Raw genomic sequence first — 20,245 nt, forward strand, 5'->3', positions numbered from 1 at the left:
ACAGCATTCAGCATTCAGTGCCTCTTGTTAGGAGCGAACACCATTAGCTGGTCAATATCACAATACCCTTTGACCTGGCAATCATAGCACTAGAGGCTTCGCTTAAAAGATTATAGGGAAAGTGGGAGTGGACACAGGATGCTTATACTTAATTTTATAAAAAAAAAAAAAAATTCTTAGCAAAATATTGGCGTAAATATGTTCTAATGATATACAACTGCAAAAAAAAAAAAAAAGATAACGACCTTGATCTATAATGGCAGGTAGAGAACCATCTTTCATGAGAAAACTAGGTTAGCGCCCTCCCAGTATGTGTGGACCAACAAACATGTATACCTACAGATATGCATATGGATGGCTTTATCTCACCATATGTCACGGGAACCTGTTTACAAAGACGCATGAAAGGATGTTCATTGTTTCATTATTGGTTATAGCACAGTTTGCATTCATCAGGTGGGTTGACCAAACAGTTTATGGTTTATCTATTCAGCGCAATACTATGCAAAATCACATGAAAAATAAACTTACGGTTACTAACACTGGTAAATACCCAGGATATGCAAATAAGAGTGGCCAGAGTTTTGTAGGAGATAGATGCATGTCAACCTATTATGTCCCCTTTAAAAGTAATCAGATCATATTCATACCTCTGGATATACTGTGCTATGTATGTAGAATATTCTCATGTATACGTATGATACAATTACCTTTAAAAGGGGGGGTATTATAGTAAAATTTTAACTTGTTTTGAGAGCATTTTAAAGCCTTTATTTTCAGCGTATTCTAAACATTCAGAAAAGATGCAAGAACAGAATTCCCATACATCCTTAGGTTATCCACTGTGATTACAGACCAAGCAGGTCATTCAACTGTATAATACCTGAGTTGAGAGGACCCACACAGCTTTGGTTCCTCGGGCATGTCTTTCCATCTCTGTGGTCGCAGAGCCACTTCATACCGACTGGACACTACGTGGAGGCTCAGAGTATCCTAACAAAAATCAGCAGACGTACTATGGCCTCGTCTAATCTACCCTCAGAAGTTACAGTGTTAATTCGAGGAGGCAGTTACAAAAACCCATCCAGGATCAAAAAGAGAGGGAGCACGGACTCCACCTTTTGATAAGAGGAGTGTCAAGGAATTTGCAAACGTGTCTTAAGATTACCATACTCGGTTATAATGTTTTCTACTCTACAGCTTATTCAAATTCCACAGTTGTCCCATAATATGTTTATAACAATTTTTTTTTCTCTATTCCAGGATCTAATCTTAAGACAGGTCGTTAAGTTGTCCTGTTCCTTTAATCTTTAATTTTTTTTTTTTAACGTTTATTTATTTTTGAGACAGAGAGAGATAGAGCATGAACGGGGGAGGGTCAGAGAGAGGGAGACACAGAATCTGAAACAGGCTCCAGGCTCTGAGCGGTCAGCACAGAGCCCGACGTGGGGCTCGAACTCATGGACCATGAGATCATGACCTGAGCCGAAGTCGGCCGCTTAACCGACTGAGCCACCCAGGCGCCCCAAATCTTTAAATCTGGATCAGCTCCACGGTATTTCTCTTTCATGAAATCAGTATCTTTGAAAAGTATGGGCTAGTTATTTTGTAGACTATCCCTAAATTTTGGTGTGATCTCTCATGATTAGATTCAAATCAGTGTGGCAAGCATGTTCCATGAATGACACATACTTCTCAGTGCATTAAACCAGGAAACACATTTATCGGTGATCCTAGTTTTGATCATTTGAATAAACTGACAACTTCAAGGTTTCTCCACTATAAAATTGCTGTTTTGCCTTTGATATTAATAAGTAATTTGTGGGGAGATTTTTGTGTAACAAGTACCTTATTACAATCTTTCACCTGCTAGTTTTATTGTTGATATCTTCGGTCTCAGTTATTACTGCGATGATTGCAAAGCGATGGCTTTCTTGCTCTGTCATTCCTCCTATATTTAGCAATTGGCATTCCATCATTACAGGAGCTTTCCCTTCTCCCCTGTGTCTCTTTTTTATCTGTATGTATCATCAATATGAACACTTGATTTCTGGTCTAATAGCATTTTGGGTTTATCTTGTATACTGCCTGCTGCAGCCACAGATTCTACAAAGACCTGATTCCTTTGAGTGGAATGGTACTTAGAAACCAAGATCTGCGTGCTATGTGTTATCATTATTGGGGTATCAGTCCTTCCTGTATATGTATGTATGCGAAAAATGAAGACACCTTCAACTTCAAATAAGTATGTCTAGTCTGTCCCTCTTCCATATTAACTTCTTTTGCAATAGTCGGAAATCAGTTCCCACTGTCATCAATCTGTTTACTGGTTATTCAGTCCTTTAATACACAGCAAGTAGTTTTGAGTTGCTAAACAATAGCATTGCGGGGGTAACTGGGTAGCTCGGTCAGTTTTGCATCCAACTCTTGATTTCAGTTCAGGTCATGATCCTACAGTCATGGCGTCATGCCCTGCATGAGGCTCTATGCTGAGCATGGAGCCTGCTTAAGATTCTCTCTCTCTGTCCTTCTCCCCGACTCGTGCGTGCTCTCTCTCAAAAAATAAACAATAGCATTGCAAAAAATAAACCTGGCTGTGTTCAGGACTTGTTTACAAGAATTTTTCTCTTTAAACCAAGTATATAAAGTACTTTAAAAGTAACTTTGTCTATTTCTTTTTTGTTTCCATTCAATCTAGTTATATTATTCATTTGAAATAAAGTTAGATTCTTTTCTTTAATGTTTATATTCCCTTTCAAGCTCTCCGTATCTTGTGATTTACAAAAATTGGTAAATGAATTAAGTTCTGATGAAACTCTAGTTCCATAAGTACCCTAATGTTTTTATTTGTATTGATTTCCTTTTATTTAGACATACGGTTAGACATATTTATTAAAGTTTTTGAGTTACCTCCTTAGAAATATACAATAAGTACTTTTCATTTTTCATGAAATTAATCTTTATATTATATATTCCTTTGTGTAGATAGGCCACAGGAATGGGGAGGTTAAAACGCATGGTGGAAATTGGGTGGATTCACAGAAGTTTGGTGGTTTACAAATGGTTAAGTCTTTGTATTTTCTTTATATTTGAAATCCAGGATTAAAATAAAAAAAATATATGTGTATACTTATATACACATATAAATATAAATCTATACATCAATATATGAAAAGAGAAAGAACTAGTGAGTATAGACTTTTAGGGTCAGAGAAAGTTTACCAAACTCTGCAGTTGATGTGCAGTTGTAGCTGCTCTGAGACTTGGACAATTTACTGGAAAAAAGCTGCCTGTTAATAAGGCATTCTTAATAACTGCCATGAAATTTCAATGAAGAAAGTTGTCCCCGACCAAGGATTCTAACTCTTCCAAATTGTCTCTTTTCTCTCACATTCCTTGTACTAGTTACTAGACTTGGACATGGGGTAGGTATCTGTTGTTCATTTTCCCTCCCAAACCATTATCTCCATCTCCCCTCTGCCCATTGATTTGCACAAACTACCCACTGTTCCTTCATGCAGCTATCAACCGATCTTCATTCTTCTTGTTCCTTGATTTTATCTCCAGAACGAGTCCTGTTACCCTGCCACTACTCTTGTCACACTACTTGAAGATTATTATATCCACTTCCAAAAACCTGGACTCTCAGTTCTTTGCTGTGCCACCAATGGTCTTGTCTTCCACATCACCTCAGCCTCTGATTCCAATGGTAACATCTTACAAGAAAGTAACCAGAAACCCTCTATAATCTCAAACATTCCAATCCAGTCACCAACTCTCATTTTACCAGCCTATATCCTCTTTATTCTCATTTTAATAACTTTTAGAACTCACAAGGACCTAAAATTCATCACTCCTACTCCCTTTCACTCTCCCACCTTAATTTCCCCTATGTGTGGAAAGAAGATCAGACTTCCCCTTAAATCCCAATGCCCAAAACTGTGTCTCATGTCAATCTCTAACAGCAAGGAATACTTCAAGAGTGTTTATGTTTCCCAGTCTATAGAAAGGCAGGGAAGAGAAAACTGGGTTAGGAATATATGCTAGATGAAGCAATCTACAGTTTGTGGTCCAAATAGGCTGTGACTTAAGTGTGTTTTTGCACACTAGCTCCAACCCCAATTTATTATCTTTCACGTAAGAGTCATATTGCAGTTCTAGTGAGAATAAGGCTATTATAGTAATAATGCCAACACTCAGGATTTGTACAAAATAATTTCAGGGGTGCCTGGGTGGCTCAGTTGGTTTAACATCCAACTCAATTTTGGCTCAGGTCATGATCTCACAGTTCATGGGATCAAGCCCACATCAAGCTTGTGCTGAAAATGCAGAGCCTGCTTGGTATTCTCTCCTTCTCTCTGTCCCTCCCCTTCTTGTGCTCTCAAATAAACTTAAAAAAAAAAATTAAGACTTTGGAGATTGATCAGTTGCTATAATTACTTATCTGTGCAACATCTCATGAATTACCGTGATGTAGTTGGAAAACACTGCTTTAGAGGTGAACTGCTTAGTGGTGTAAATATATGTAAACAAGTAACCATATATGAAGTATAAGAATGAGAGAAGCATTTTAAATCTGCTGACCAAATGGTCCCTGTTGCACCAAAACTCCAGCAGATGACAAGTATAAATTCTAGACCAAATAGTACAGGAAAAACTATCCAAAGGCATTTGAGAGTGAACAAAAGGCACGCAGATTCTGGAGATGGTCAACACTTGGAAGAAAGAAATAACACAAGGTCAGTTTCCTGATTTTCATGGCTTTTACCCAGAGAGCAAGTCCAGTCTGCACTATTTTGGTCAACTAAAACGTAGATGGAAAATCATAAGTTTTCCAACAAAATTGTTCAAGGCCTACACAACTGCTGCTGGAAAATAAAGTGTGTAGAATATCCTGGAAGAGGGCCAGAGAGGTGAAACCCCAAGTTCTGTATATAAGCATTTCCCAAATGTCTTGTTGACTCCTCAACTAGACAGAGGAGACAAATAATCCAAGCCAATACTAACAGAAGTTAATTAAAATTTGATCCACCACCCACGGGAAAAGGAACATTTTTGGTTCGAGTCGAGCTAAATTAAGTGCCTAATAAAAATACAAGAAGAAAATACTCTAGAGGAACATAATGGAATCCGGAGTTTCCTGAATATATTAATCACAATGTCCAGGATATAATTCAAAATTACTAGATATGTGAGAAAACAAAAACAGGAAAACATGACTCATTTTCAAGAGAAAACAAATCTGTGGAGGTCAACACTGCAATGATCCAGATGTGGGAATTAGACAATGATTTTTAAAAGCTATTATAACTATGTTTAAAATGTAAAGGAAACTATGCTCACCAAAGAAGGGAAAAAAACAAGAAACCTTAGCTGGAAAGTAGAAACTATCAAAAAACAACCAAATAAAAGGTCCAGGGAGAAGACAGTGGAGGAGTACCCTAAGCTTACCATGTCCCACAGATACATCTAGATAACACCCACATCACTATAAATACTCCAATAATGCCCCAAAGACTGGCAGAACAGACTCTCCAGAGCTCCATGTAGAGAAGAGGCCACATCAAAGAGGGTAGGAAGGGCAGAGACATGAAAGCTAAATAGACTTATGAAATAGTCTGCAGGAGGGAGGAATGCCATGGGTGCAGAGAGGGGAGAGGACCAGACCCCATGCCAGGTACCCCAGCCATAGGGGACCCACACAGGAAAGATAAATCCCCATGACATTGGGCTTTAAAAACGAGAGGGGCCAAATTTCTTTAGTTTTTACAACCAACGGGGCTTAACAACTGGAACTTTAAAAGTCAGCAGGTGGCTCTGCAAGAGCTTGGAGGGCAATAGGAAATGGAGTCCTCACCCTTAAAGAGATAGCACAACAAACAGCCCTAAAGAGATACGGCAAGAAGCAGCAGTTTGAGAAATGCCTGGAGTATATGAAAAGGAGATTTATTATTCTCAGAGCATGTGCTGGAGAGGCAGATATCATTGGGAGACTTCTCTGGGAACAAAGGAGTTGGTAGATGCCATTTCCCAACCCTACCCCCCAGCCTAGATACACACAGGAACCAACATAGCACCAACACTCCCTACCTAACTTGCTAACACAACACATCCTGCCACACATGGTGTGGACCTGCCCTGGCCTAAGCAGGAATTCTGGGTGGCTGCAAGTCCCCTCTTAGCTGACCGGTGCTGACCTTGCTGGTATCACTCACTCTGCCCCCACATCTCCTGAAGATCTGCCCGCCCCTGCCCCACCCCCGCCATAAGGCTTTGGCCAGATCCTATCCAAAGAAACATCCCCAATAAAGACCAGCACCACTCCAAAGTGACTCCTGCCCAAGGAAATGGGGAACACAACCACACATGCCAGTCCGACTGTGGCCCCAGCAGAGGGCTTGAAGGCACACATTGGGCCTGACTGCAGGCCCCATCCACCAATGAAAGCTTCTCAGAGGACAACACAAGGAGAGTGCCCTGCAGGCCAGTGCTACTGCGTCTCTTCCAATGATAAAAACTCAGTAAGCTAGGAAGAGTGGGGGAACTTCCTGAACTTGATAAAGAACATCTACAAGAAAACCTAGCACAACATAATAAATTAATGGTGGTAAGCTAGAAGTTTTCCTCTGAAGATCAGAGATCAGGCAAACATGTTCAGTTCACCATTCCCATTGAATATTGTACTGGAAGTCCTAGCTAACAAATAAGAAATGGAAATAAGAGGTATGCAGCTTGAAGAGGGAGAAATTAAACAGCCTTTGTTCACAAAGACTATGTAGAAAATCCCAAAGAACTGAAAAAAACAAAAACAAAAAACAAACACCTCCTTCTGGTTAGAGCAAGGTACAGGATACAATATACAAAAGTCAATTTCTTCCCTGTGTAACAGCATGGAAAGCTGTAGTTTGAATTAAAAACAAAATAGCATTTATGTTAGCTCCAAAAATGGGAAATACTTATATACAAATCTAACAAAATACGTATAAGAACCACATGAGGAAAATTATAAAGCTCTGGTAAAAAAAAATTAATGTCTGGGGCGCCTGTGTGGCTCAGTCGGTTGAGCGTCCGACTTCGGCTCAGGTCATGATCTTGCAGTTCGTGAGTTCGAGCCCCGCGTCAGGCTCTGTGCCAAGAGCTCAGGGCCTGGAGCCTGCTTCGGATTCTGCGTCTCCCTCGCTCTCTGCCCCGCCCCTGCTCATGCTGTCTCTGTCTTTCAAAAATAAATAAACATTAAAAAAAATAATAATGTCTAGATAAATGGAGAGATATTCCATGTTCTTGGACAGGAGGACTTAATACTGTCGAGATGTCCATTCTCCTGATTAGATCTACAGACTCAAGATGATGCCAACAAAATTCCAGAATGTTATATTATAAATATGGACAAATGGACTCTAAAGTTTGTGTAAGAGGCAAGAGACTGAGAACAGCCAACAAAGGAAGAAGAATAAAGCCACAGGACAGGACTGACATTACCTGAATACAAGACTTACTACAAAGGCACGGTACTCAAAATGGTATGGTACTGAAAAAAGAATAGACTAACAGGTTAATGGAATAGAGCCCAGAAACAAGCCTACACAAATATAGTCAAGTGATCTTTGAGAAAAAGATTATTGCAAAGGCAATAATACAGAGCCAAGAAAGTCTTTTCAACAAACAGTTGGGGAAGAACTGGACACCCACATGCAAAAGAAAAAAAAGAAATAGACACAAACCTTACATCCTTCACGAAATCTTACTCAAAACGGATTGCAAACCTAAATGTAGAAATGTAAAACTGTCAGACTCCCAGAAGATAAGAGAAAATCTAGATGACCTTGGGTTTGGCAATGAGTTTGTAGATAAAAAACCAAAACCACAATCCATGAAAGAAAAAAAATGTTAGATTTCCTTAAAATTAAAAACTCTGTTCTGCAGAAGACACTGTTGACAGAATAAAAAGACAAGCCACAAAATCAGAGAAAATACCTGAAAAACTCTGATCTAATAAAGGCTGTGTATCCCAAATATACAAAGAAGTCTTAAAAGTCAACAACGAACCAACTTAAAAATAAGCACAAGATCTGAACAGACACCTCACTAAAGAAGATACAGATGGAAAAAAAAGCTTGTGAAAAGATGTCATGTCATTGGGAACTTGCAAATTAAAAAAATGAGATACCACTATACACCTATTAGAGTGGCTAAAACACCAAATACTGGCAATACCAAATGCTGTTAAGAATGTAGAGCGCAAAAATGATATTTCATTGCTCGTGGAAAAGCAAAGTGGTACAGACACTTTGAAAGACAGTGTTTGGCAGTTTCTTATATGAGGCTAAACCTAGTTTTGCCATATAATCTAGCAATTATGCTTCTAGGAACCTACTCACTGGGGTTGAAAACCTATCTGTATACCTCCAAATCTTCACACAAATGTTTATAGGAACTTTACCTATAATTGTCAAAAACTGGAAGGAACATGGTTGCCCTTTAATGGGTGAGTTGACATACAATCTATGGTATATTCTTACAATGGAGTGTTCCTCAATGATTAAAAACAAAGAAATGAGATATCAAACCACCAAAAAGACACGAAGTGACTTTAAATGTATATTTCTAAGTAAAAGAAGCCAGTCTGAACAGGCTACATATTATAGCATTCCAGCTACATGACATTCTAGAAAAGGCAAAACTATAGAAACCATAAAATGATCAGGGGGTTGAAGAAAATAAGAGGGGAGGTTAACTAAGTGGGACACAGAGTAATTTTAGAGCCGTGAGACTATTATGTATGATACTGTAATGGGAGATACAGGATATTATGTGTTTGTCAAAACCCATAGACCTGTACAACAGAAAGAGTAAATACTCAGGTAAATATAGACTTTAGTTAATAGTATGGATCAAGATTGGTTCATCAGTAGTAACAAATATATCACGATAGCAAGATGGTAATGACGGGGGAAATGGGTTGGGGGAGGAGGAGGGAAAGAATGTATGGGAACTCCCTGGCTGCTTTATTTTTCTGTAAACAATAGAATTTCACTTAAAAAACAAATTAATTAGGGGCACCTGGCTGGCTCGGTTGGGCGCCCAACTTCGGCTCAGGTCATGATCTTGCGGTCTGTGAGTTCAAGTCCCACATCAAGCTCTGTGCTGACAGCTCAGAGCCTGGAGCCTGCTTCGGATTCTGGGTCTCCTCTCTCTGTCTCTGTCTCTGTCTCTGTCTCTGTCTCTCTCTCTCTGCCCCTCCCCTGCTCGCTCACACTCGCTCACTCTCTCAAAAATAAATTTAAAAATATTTTCAAAAAACCAAATGAATTAATTAAAAAGACAATAACAAAAACAAGTTCACTAGATTCCTAAAATAGCAAAATGCTAACAACAGAGAAAAGTATCCATGGCCTTGAAGACAGATTAATGGAAATTATCAAATTTGGGGGCACATGGTTTGCTCAGTCAGTTGAGCATCCAACTCTTCCCCCCCCCCCCCCACTGGGCTGTGAGTTTCTCAAATGCACAAGCCATTTATCTTTGATTTCTTTTTTTTTAATATATGAAATTTATTGTCAAATTGGTTTCCATACAACACCCAGTGCTCATCCCAAAAGATGCCCTCCTCAATACCCATCACCCACCCTCCCCTCCCTCCCACCCCCCATCCACCTTCAGTTTGTTCTCAGTTTTTAAGAGTCTCTTATGCTTTGGCTCTCTCCCACTCTAACCTCTTTTTTTTTTTTTTTTCCTTCCCCTCCCCCATGGGTTTCTGTTAAGTTTCTCAGGATCCACATAAGAGTGAAACCATATGGTATCTGTCTTTCCCTGTATGGCTTATTTGACTTAGCATCACACTCTCCAGTTCCATCCACGTTGCTACAAAGGGCCATATTTCGTTCTTTCTCATTGCCACGTAGTACTACATTGTGTATATAAACCACAATTTCTTTATCCATTCATCAGTTGATGGACATTTAGGCTCTTTCCATAATTTGGCTACTGTTGAGAGTGCGAGCATCCAACTCTTGATTTAGGCTCAGGTCATGATCTTGTGGTTCGTGGGATCAAGCCCCGTGTCAGGCTCTGTGCTAGCAGTGTGGAGCCTGCTTGGGATTCTCTCTCACTCCCTCTCTCTCTGCCCCTTTTCTTGAACTCACTCACTCTCACTCTCAAAATAAACAAACTTTAAAAAGAGAGAGAAATTATCAAATCTGAAGAACAGAGATAGCCCCAAATTTAAAAGAACCTCTGTGATCAGAAGGATAATCAAAAGGGATAACTTAGTGTATTTATAGTCCTAGGAGGAGGGGTAGGGGGAATAAGGCAGACAATAATTTTTAAAAAATAAAGATGAAAAATCCAAATTTGGTGCAAGATATAAATCTACAGATTTAAGAAGTGTACTTCAAACAGGAAAACCAGACCTATCTACACCGCAATCAAACTAATAAAAGCCAAGGATATAAATCAAATCATGAGAGCAGCTAAAGACAAATGACATTACAGAGGGAAACAATGGTTCAAATGACTGTTGGCATTTGGGGAAAAGTCCAATCAGAAAACAACGTGGGGCCAAAAAAAATAGCAGCACTGTCTGTAAATTGCTGCGAGGAAACACACACACACACACACACACACACACACACACACACACCAGTATTCAGAATAATGTCCTCTCAAAATAAAGATATTTTCAAATCACAGAGAACAGAGAATTCACTCCTAGCAGAACTGCACATCGAGAAATGTACATTTCCAAGCAGAAATGACACTAGAAACATGGACTTCCAGGAATCAAGGAAGAACACCAAAACTGTAAATATGTGGATAATTATAAAATGCTATTTTTCTTAATTTATTTAATATACATGATTGATGATGCATAATAACATGTGGATGCGATACATGTAAAAAATATTTTTACAGGAAATGACACAATATTAACTTTAAGACAACTGTGAAAAAGAACATAATCACTTAAGTAACTTAATGCAAATATGTACAGCCTGAATTAATAGTGAATGCTCAAAAATATTCAATTAGCTCAAAAGAAAGCAGGAAAGGAGAAACAAAGGGGACAAAAGAAGGGAGAGCAACTGGTAAAATGGAAGCCCTAAATGTAACCATGTAAATAATGGCATCAAATGTTAATTAACTCTACAAATGCAAAGATTGAATGGGTAAAAAATTCACTATATGTTGTCTTCAAGAAAGGCACCTCAAGCATAAAGACACAGGTTGAAAAGTCCATATGAACAGTAAATGTGTGAAGACTGGCAGTTATGTTAGTATCAGATAAAGTAGATTTCCTCACAAAAACTCTCACAGAGACACAACAGGGAAATCTCACAACGATAAAAAGGTCAATACATTAGTGACACATACAATTATTAATTTTTTTTAATATTTTTTAACGTTTATTCATTTTTGAGAAACAGAATGCAAGCAGGGGAGAAACAGAGCGAGAGGGAGACACAGGATCCGAAGCAGGCTCCAGGCTCTGAGCTGTCTGCACAGAGCCCTACCCGGGGCTTGAACCCACAAACCCTGAGATCATGATTTGAGCCGAAGTCGGATGTTCAACCTACTGAGCCACCCAGGTGCCCCATAATTATTGTTTATGTGACAAGTCACAAGGTTTTAGAATACATGAAACAAAACTTACAAAATTAAAGGGGAATATAAGAAAACCTAAAATCAGAAGTAAAGATTTTTAACCTGTCTCAAAAAGTATTACAATTGGAGTTTTTTAAATTACATCTGAAGACAGATATGAACGATATCAACCACCTTGATCTAAGTGATATTTATAGAACATTATATGCAAGAACAGAATACTGTTGATGGTACCTGGGAGTTTACAGAATAAATTTGGTAATGAAAGGAAACTGTATCAATCTGGGCATGTATTAACTTAGTCATTTTACATAAAAATACCCAAATTGTAATTTTTCTTCTTGGTACATTATTCATATAATAATTTGAACTTTAATAACTTCTATTTTAAACCATTTTGACAGTTTATCTCCTAGTGTGTGTGAATAACAACCAAATGATTTCTTTTTTATAATCTTAAATGTTTCACAAGAGAGAGAAAATAGGGGCACCTGAGTGGTTCAGTTGGTTAAGCGTACAACTCTTGATTTCAGGTCATAGTCTCATGGTCCTGAGATCGAGTACCGTGTTGGAATTCACACTGGGCATTGAGCCTGCCTAAGATTCTCTCTCTCTCGGGGCGCCTGGGTGGCTCAGTCGGTTAAGCGTCCGACTTCGGCTCAGGTCACGATCTCACGGTCCGTGAGTTCGAGCCCCACATTGGGTTCTGTGCTGACAGCTCAGAGCCTGGAGCCTGTTTCAGATTCTGTGTCTCCCTCTCTCTCTGCCCCTCCCCTGCTCATGTTCTGTCTCTCTCTGTCTCAAAAACAAATAAACATTAAAGAAAAAAAACAAGTGGAACAGAAAAAAAAAAATGAGAGGGATCCAGCTTCAGACAATGATGCATTTATACCATGATGAGGCTACTATGTTCTCTTTGCAAGAAAAAGGAAGAAAGTTTAGATGCAGAAAAAGATCTGGAATAGACCCATTCAAGGATTGACATATAGCTGGTTTTGAGAAAATTTGGTGCCTGGTAATTTTTAAAAGTTAAATTTAAAAGATAATTTTTATTTTTTTAACTTTTTTTTTTGAAAGAGAGACAGAGCTTAGGCAGGGGAGGGGCAGAGAGAGAGAGAGAATCTGAGCTGTCAGCACAGAGCCCAGTGCAGGGCTTGAACTCATGAACCGTGGGATCATGACCCGAGCCAAAGTCGGACACTTAACCAACTGAGCCACCCAGGCACCCCTAAAAAATAATTTTTTTTTTAAATTTTTTTTTCAACGTTTTTTATTTATTTTTGGGACAGAGAGAGACAGAGCATGAACGGGGGAGGGGCAGAGAGAGAGGGAGACACAGAATCCGAAACAGGCTCCAGGCTCCGAGCCATCAGCCCAGAGCCCGATGGAGGGCTCGAACTCACGGACCGCGAGATCGTGACCCGGCTGAAGTCGGACGCTCAACCGACTGCGCCACCCAGGCGCCCCTAAAAAATAATTTTTAAAGTTATCAATGGTCAACTCTTTAAATACAGAAACAAAGGATCAGGTATCTACCAAATTAAACAAAATGCTCTCACTTCTGGGCAAAAAAAAAAAAATCTCCCAATGAATTTATCTTCCCTTCACTTTGTTCCAAGGTGCATCTCAAACAGTCTTGCTCACTTGTAAAAGTTCCCCAAGTGGCCAGTGCAATTCTAAATCGTCCCTCTAGAAATTGTGCCAGTTAGGCAACTGTACAAGTTAGCACTATGAGTGAGGAAATGATAGAGGCAGCAGGTGGTAAGCCTGGGATAAACATTGGGGTGCATGTGCCCCTTTAATGGATAAAGAAGAAGTGGTATATATCTACAATGGAATATTACTTGATGATCAAAAAGAACGAAATCTGGCCAGTTGCAACAACGTGGATGGAACTAGGTGGTATTATGCTAAGCGAAGTCAGAGAAAGACAAATGTCATATGTGGAATTTAAGAAACACAACAGACGAACATGGGGAATGGAAGAAAAAATAAGATAAAAACAGACAGAGAGGCAAACCATAAGAACCTCTTAAAGAGAACAAATTGATGGGGCGCCTGGGTGGCTCAGTCAGTTAAGTGACCCGCTTCAGCTCAGGTCATGATCTCACGGTTCCTGGGTTCCTGAGTCTGAGCCCCGTGTTGGGCTCTGTGCTGGCAGCTCAGAGCCTGGAGCCTGTTTCGGATGCTGTGTCTCCCTCTCTCTCTGACCCTCCCCCGTTCATGCTCTGTCTCTGTCTCAAAAATAAACATTTAAAAAAGAGAGAGAGAGAGAGAGAGAGAACAAATTGAGGAGTACTGGAGGGAGGTGGGGGAGGCAGGTGGGGGAGGGGGGTGGGCATTAAGGAGGGCACTTGTTGGGCCGAACACTGGGTGATGAATCACTAAGTTCTACTCCTGAAACCAATACTAAACTGTATGTTAACTAACTTGAATTTAAATACATTTAAAAACAAACAAAAAAGAGACCCCATGAGTATTGACCAGGCAGTAAGGATCGTGCTTGTATAACTTCATGTCTCTGGAGCTCAGCCAAAGCACAACAGCCACCAGTTTGGGCAGACAAAACAAAACAAAGAAGTTCTCAGCGACGCAAACACTAGGGAAGAAGTTGTTATACCATTTTGATAGCGACCTGAAGCAAAGTTTGTGTCCAAAAGGCTATGGTCTGAGGAGACCCTCTGACTTTCCCAATCCCTACAGCAGCTTGACCAGAGTCATGGAACCTGTGCTCATTCTATCAACGAGCAGACAGACCACAGGAGCAGGTGTTAAAAGCCTGGAAAACAATTTCACCAAGGAGCAGTTCAAATTTCATCAGATAACGACAGCAAAATATCCCGGGGGACTTCAATCCTAGAAAAACAAACCCAATGCCAAATTGCTTCATTGAAACCTCAGAGGTAAGTTCTGCATGAACTTGCCTTCTGGGCAGCACCTTGAATACTCAGCTGGGGGTGGAAATGGTTCATACATACACACTGTTATTGAGCAGGAAGTCCCCATCCAAGGCAGCGAGGGCTTCAATGGGATTATAGTGAAGCTCCATTCTGTCAATGCCCCCTAGTCATTATCTTCGCTAAACCTTCAGATCGCTATCCAAACCGTAGAAGAACTTCATTATTTGTTTGTGTCCCTGAGAACTGCTGTGTTTAATCTGCCCTACTTGGTGATAACTGGACTTTGGCTCAACTCCAGAGGCACAGAGTTCCACCAGAAACACTCCTGCTATGTAGCCGAACAAGTTAGGCTGATTACTCATTGCAGCGAGGGACAGCAAAGACCGCAACCAAGGGATTTTCAGTGAGTTGTGTGAGGTGATATCGCGGAGGCTTCAAAAAAGTGGGGCTTTGCTCTGGGTTGGGTGTTGTCAGGGGGTAGTTCTGTGATTGGGTATATTCATAAATGTTATGTAGGAGGGAAGGTTGGACCAAGGCTAAGGGTAGAATTGGTGAAGAAACGGCAGTCACTCAAAGCAGCTGGGAGAGGGTGCTAGTTAGCCATTTCTGTCATTTGGGTAATACTATTTTGTCCCTGCTGAAACAGGATTGCAGAGTGGTCTTGTTTTTGCCTTGATGCATCATGGCGAAAAAGCAGCCTTGTTCAAAGCTGAATTTCTGTGAAATCATTTTTTTTCTTTTCTTTTTTTTTTTTTTTTTTTTTGAGAGAGAGCGAGTACAGGAGGAGCAGGGGAGGAGCATAGAGAGAGGGAGAGAGAGAATCTTAAGCAGGCCCAGCACAGAGCCCAACGCAGGGCTTGATCTCACAACCACGAGATCATGACCTGAGCCAAAATCAAGAGTTGACTCTCAACTGATTGCCCTGAAAACTGTTTATTTTTCAAAAGAAGGCAGGAAAAGGCGAGCAGTGGGAACAAACAGAAATCAAATGGCAGACCAAATTACAAACGTGAAGGGAATTCCAAACATTTCAGTAAATACGTCTAAAAATACAACAATGAGAAGACAGATTGTCAGAATAAAATTTTTTTTCATGACACAACTATACGTTGTTTACAAGAGAGGAGCTTCAGTTACAATGATATAGGCAGGTTAAGAGTAAAATGATGGGGTAAAATTTTACCGTGTAACAATCACAAGAAAGCTGTGGCTGTTTGGGAAATGCAAATTAAAGCCATGCCAAGATACCACCACATACTCGGAAGAGTGGATTAAAAAAAAAACCTGACGATCTGAAGGGCTAGTGAGGTTGGAGAGCAAATGGATCTGTTACAGGTCGCTAGTGAGAATATGAAATGGTACAGTCACTCTAGAAAAGTTTGCAGCTTCTTTAAAAACTAAACATGCCATATGACCATATGACCAAAGCGTATCGGCAAATGTTCACAGCAGCTGCAGTTATAATATCCAAGTGGACCCTGGCTAGCTCAGTCTATAGAGCATGTGACTCTTGATCTCAGGGTCATGAATTTGAACCCCACTTTGGGTGTGGAGCCTATTTAAAAAAATAAAGTATAATACCCCAAATTATAATAATAGAAGACAGATCAGTGGTTTCCAGGAGTTGGGGTTGGATAGAGGGTCTATTTATAAAGGAATAATACCAGGTGGGCCAGTTCTATATCCTGAGTGTTGTGGTGGTTACCAAAACCTGTATGTGGAATAAATTTTCACACACACACACACACACACACACACACACACACACACTTTCTGCATGCAAACACTGATTAAAATATGCAGCTCTCTGCCAAGCCAGCAATTTTGCTCCTAGGCATTTATCCTGGAGAAAAGGAAACATGGTCACACAAAAATCTGTGCACAAATGTTCATGGCAGCTTTATTTGTAACAGCCGAAAAAATGTAATCAGTGCCCATGTCCTCCAACTGGTGAAAGGTTAATCAAACTGTGGCATATTGCATGGGATACTACGTTATCCTAAAATGTACTGAACTACTGATAACCACAATTGGATGGATCTCCAGGGAATTTTGATGAGTGTAAAAAAGTTAATTTCCAAAGGTTACCTGCTCTAAGATTCCTTTTATATAACATTCCTGAAATGACAAAATTACAGAGATGGACACAGATAGTGATTGCCAGAGGTTAGGGATGGGGTGAAGAAGTTGGAGGTGGTAGGTAGGGTTATAAATAAGACAAGAAGTGTTCAATATTTTGACTATAGTTGTGGATACATGAATCTACATGGCACTTGACATACACATAATGTGTACCAATAAAACTGGAGAAATCTGATTTAGGTCAGTGCATTGTTTGAGTGTCAATATCTTGGTTGCATTATTATATCATAGTTTTGCTAAATTTTTCTATGGGAGGAAACTGGGCAAAAGGCACAAGGGGTCTTTCTGTATTGTGTCTTATAACTGCATGGCAACCTAAATTACCTCATTAAAATTTTCAAGTAAAAAAAGGAAACCATCAAAACCCTAGAGGAGAAAGCAGGAAAAGACCTCTCTGACCTCAGCCGTAGCAATATCTTACTCGACACATCCCCAAAGGCAAGGGAATTAAAATCAAAAATGAATTACTGGGACCTTATGAAGATAAAAAAGCTTCTGCACAGCAAAGGAAACAACCAACAAAACTAAAAGGCAACCAACGGAACGGGAAAAGAGATTTTCAAATGACGTATCAGACAAAGGGCTAGTATCCAAAATCTATAAAGAGCTCACCAAACTCCACACCCGAAAAACAAATAACCCAGTGAAGAAATGGGCAGAAAACATGAATAGACACTTCTCTAAAGAAGACATCCGGATGGCCAACAGGCACATGAAAAGATGCTCAACGTCGCTCCTCATCAGGGAAATACAAATCAAAACCACACTCAGATATCACCTCACGCCAGTCAGAGTGGCCAAAAGGAACAAATCAGGAAACTATAGATGCTGGAGAGGATGTGGAGAAACGGGAAACCTCTTGCACTGTTGGTGGGAATGCAAACTGGTGCAGCCACTCTGGAAAACAGTGTGGAGGTTCCTCAGAAAATTAAGAATAGACCTACCCTATGACCCAGCAATAGCACTGCTAGGAATTTACCCAAGGGATACAGGAGTACTGATGCATAGGGGCACTTGTACCCCAATGTTTATAGCAGCACTCTCAACAATAGCCAAATTGTGGAAAGAGCCTAAATGTCCATCAACCGATAAATGGATAAAGAAATTGTGGTTTATATACACAATGGAGTACTACGTGGCAATGAGAAAGAATGAAATATGGCCCTTTGTAGCAACGTGGATGGAACTGGAGAGTGTGATGCTAAGTGAAATAAGCCATACAGAGAAAGACAGATACCATATGGTTTTACTCTTATGTGGATCCTGAGAAACTTAACAGAAACCCATGGGGGAGGGGAAGGAAAAAAAAAAAAAAAGAGGTTAGAGTGGGAGAAAGCCAAAGCATAAGAGACTCTTAAAAACTGAGAACAAACTGAAGGTGGATGGGGGGTGGGAAGGAGGGGAGGGTGGGTGATGGGTATTGAGGAGGGCACCTTTTGGGATGAGCACTGGGTGTTGTATGGAAACCAATTTGACAATAAATTTCATATATTGAAAAAAAAAAAAAGGATGAAAACAAATAAAAATGTGTACAGTTAGTAATATTGTATCAAGGGCAATTTCCTGGTTTTAAAACCAGGAGCGTACAATGGTTATGTGAGATTTTGTCATTGTGAAAAGTTGTGTGGCAATACTATCCTTCCCCCTTGCCCCCGTCAAGTTCTTAGGTCTTAAAGTATTTCAAAATAAAAAGTTTTAAAAAGAAAAAGTCAAAATGGCCACATTAATATAAGACATACTAGTCTTATAACAACAAAACTTACCAAGGATAAAAAGAGATATTATTCAGGAACCTGGGTGGCTCAGTAGGTTAAGCATCCAACCCTTGATATTGGCTCAGGTCATGATCTTGGGGGTCATGAGATCAAGCCCCCTCATTGGTCTCCACACTGAGCATGGAGCCTGCTTGGCATTCTCTCTCTCTCTCTCTCTCTCTCTCCCTCCCTCCCTCCCTCCCTCCCCTACTCTCTCACTCTGCTTCTCCCCTGCTCACACTCCTCTCACAAAATAAATAAACATTAATTTTTTTTTTTTTTATTTTTGAGAGAGAAAGACAGAGAACGAGTGGGGGAGGAGCAGAGAGACAGGGAGACACAGAATCTGAAGCAGCCTCCAGGCTCTGGAGCCCTACCCAGGGGAACTCACCCACTGCCAGATCATGACCTTAGCCAAAGTGGGATGCTTAACTGACTGAGCCACCCAGGCGCCCCAATAAATAAACATTTTTCTAAAAAAAGAGATATTATGTAATGATTAAAGGTCAATTCATTAAGTAAATGTAACAAGGATAAACTATAAAGCCACCTAACAGTGAAACTTGAAAATACTTAAATAGAAAGCTGAGGAGAGGAGTTAAGATGGCAGAGGAGTGGGGAGACGGTAAGCTTGTCTCCTCCCTCAAACACAGCTAGATAGTCACCAGATCACTCTGAACACCCAAGAAATCAGTCGGAGGTCTGAGAGAACAAAAACCGCAAGTAGAAAAGCTACCACCTTCTGGAAGGTAGGAGGTGTGGAGACATATAGCTATGAGTATGGCAGTGGGGAGGGAGCCTGTTTACAGAGCCTACTGCAGAGTGTTACAAGCAGGGGAGGGCAAAATCTGAACTTTTAGAAGTCTGCTACAGTGGGGGATGTGCCTTAAAGGCTTTGCTCAGGTGGCAAAGCAGGGTGGAATCCCAGGAGTGACAGCATGACCTGAGGATCCTTGGGTCGCAAAGACAGGTGGTGCCACCATGCTGCGCAGTTTTCAGGCATAGGAACGGGGACTGGGGCTGAGGGCAGAAACCGGAGTTGCCGGCTTTCTGCTCTGTTTTGATATAAACCCTACTGCTACATGGTCATGTGACTGCTTTCCTTGCAAGGGCCAGCAAAAGTACAATTAGACCTTCCCGCGTAGCAACAGAGCAGGTCTGCACTGTGGGAGTCCCTAAAATTTGGAGTTTTGAAAATGAATTGCACACCTGAGATTAAAAAAAAAGTTTGGATACAGGCAAGGTAAACACAGGGTTCTGATGGAAACCAGGGACACAAGAGGGTGACTGACTGCTGTTCTGTGAGGGTTCCCTGAAGAGTGGGGGGACATGATCTTTCAGCTCCGGGAAGAGAAAACAAGGCAATGCCATATTTATCCCCTCCCCCCAGTCGGAGCTAAAAGCCTTCAGGGAGCAAAGCAGCGCCACGTAATGGAGGCCAGAGCCACTTACGCCAAGCCCTACCCCAATGCCTCCGGAAGCACAGTTCCACTGAAACAAGTCAGCCTGAGAATCAGCCCATCAGGTCCCTCCCCAAGAAAACCAGCACAAACAATTCCCTGGCACCAACTCTACTGATTATAGAGTGCTACAGAGCTTCAGCTCTAGGGGAAATAGGATCTAGCTTTCTGTTTACTTTTTTTTTTTCATTTATTTTCTCATTTTTTTATTTCCTTTTTAAATTATATACATATATATATATATATATATATATATATATATATATATTATGTATTTGTTTATTTTAATTTTGTTTTATTTTATTTTTAGATCAAGATTATTTTAACAAGCAGACAGAAACACATCCAGGATGTAGTTTTTGGGTTTTTGTGGTTGTTTTTGTGGTCT

The sequence above is a fragment of the Panthera leo genome, chromosome E2 (genome assembly GCF_018350215.1).
Source record: "Panthera leo isolate Ple1 chromosome E2, P.leo_Ple1_pat1.1, whole genome shotgun sequence".
In the NCBI taxonomy this organism is placed as follows: domain Eukaryota; kingdom Metazoa; phylum Chordata; class Mammalia; order Carnivora; family Felidae; genus Panthera; species Panthera leo.